We start from the raw sequence: 1,629 nt of genomic DNA, 5'->3' as shown, positions 1-1,629 counted from the left end.
AAGAAAAATCAACCAAAAAAATGAGTTCGCGTGTCACCTCTGACACCCGTGTCATAGGTTCGCCATCACTGTTCTAGGATCTGGGGAGCGCTAGAGCCTGGTTAGCCCAATCAGTTGTGTATTGAGCTCCACTGTGTGAGTGTGAGTGTGAGTGTGAGTGTGAGTGTGGGTGTGACAGTGATGTGCACAGGCTCCTGGAGGCACATAACGCAGCTGTCCTCAAACAGCACCGCACAAGTAAGTGCTCTTACGTGCCAGGCACTTGGCCAGGCTCCGTGAGACCTGAAGGAGACACGGTCTCTCCCCTTGGGGAGCTCACAGTCTCTCCGGAGGCAGACCCGCCTCCTGGGCAGGGCCACAGCACAGTCAGGATGCGAGCCCAGTTCTAACTGCGTGCCCGTGGGCATTTTAGGAGCCTGGGTGAGCTTGAATGGGGCGATGCGGGATGCGGAGGGTGTGCCCGGCCGGGGAAGGGCATTTCAGAGGTGGGGAGTTAAGGACAAAGGCACAGGGTGTTGGGGGAAGGTCACGGGGCCGGAAGTGCTGGATTTCTCAGTTCAAGCCTGGAACTGAACGTGGCCAGGACAGGGAGAGGCAGGTAGTCGTGAGGTGGCCCCAGGCCCTTCCAGACCAAGGCAAGTGGGCGTGAGGCTGGAGTGGGCGGAGAAGGCTGAGGAGGGTTTGGGGACTCTCCCAGGAACACAGCGTGAGGTGAGGCAGGGAGGTACGGAGGGTGCTTTGGTTTGCAGACCCTGTGCTGACCCGGGCAGAGTTAGAGTCACCCCCGCCCAGGGGACAGCATCCAGGCCCTCAGCGCCCTGCGCTCTCTGTGAGCGCACAGGCTCGGAGCTGGAGGGGACCTTAGAGAGCAGCCATTCTGCAGATGAGACACCGAGACCCAGGGGGACGGGTTTGCAGGCAGTGAGTGGAAGAGCCTCAAGCCAGGCCCCCCTCCCCCCACCACCACCCCAGAGCCCTCCCCCTGCTCTTAGGTGTCTGCCAGGGGGCAGGCAGGACAGAGGAGTCGACTGGCTGCCTTCTGGCTCCTGCAGCAGCTCAGACAGGGACCGGGGGAGCCCAGTGCCCCAGGCAGCTCAGACAGGGACGGGGGAGCCCAGTGCCCCAGGCGCCCCAATAACCGAAAGCACGCCCCTGAGATGCCACACTCGGGCCAGAACCTGGAAAGCTGGCCCAGAGACGGGGAGTGGATGGAGAGGCTGGCCCTGACCTCACTTCTAGGGATGCAGCCCCATCGGTCACACCGGCAGAGGGGGCTCTGACTTGTTCTTGGGGGCCCCCTCCCTAGGGAACAGGTTGCCCTGAGCTCCCAAGATCTAGCCAAGACCCCGCTCACCTCCGTGTCAGAGGGAGGCTCCTCTGGGAGCTGCACGAACGCCTTCAGCTCGGGCTTCCTGGCCCATTCGCCCATGTGGCCGGGGCACCGCTTACAGGGCCATCTGGCTCCACCTGGCAAGACATGATGCCTTACCTGGGTACCGGGGAGAGGGGGTGCATAGTGAGACCCCTCCACTAGAAGCAAGGCTGGGCCTGAGAGACAGCACAGCTCCCAGGGTGGCTCATTGCTCCCGCCCAGGCAGCCGTGGGGGACAGGGGCAGTGGGCCCCCATT

General features: G+C 62.9%; 1 protein-coding gene across 1 annotated transcript in view; it reads left to right on the top strand.

Moving 5' to 3' along the window:
• Nucleotides 1-1,629, top strand: part of CNTN2 (contactin 2) — a 35,869-nt gene that overhangs the window by 9,390 nt on the left and 24,850 nt on the right. The gene's annotated exons all lie outside the window — the stretch shown is intronic.

The sequence above is a fragment of the Myotis davidii genome, unplaced genomic scaffold (genome assembly GCF_000327345.1).
Source record: "Myotis davidii unplaced genomic scaffold, ASM32734v1 scaffold710, whole genome shotgun sequence".
Taxonomy (NCBI): domain Eukaryota; kingdom Metazoa; phylum Chordata; class Mammalia; order Chiroptera; family Vespertilionidae; genus Myotis; species Myotis davidii.
The sequence above is the reverse complement of the archived record's forward strand: the minus strand, read 5'-3'. Positions and strand labels throughout refer to the sequence as shown.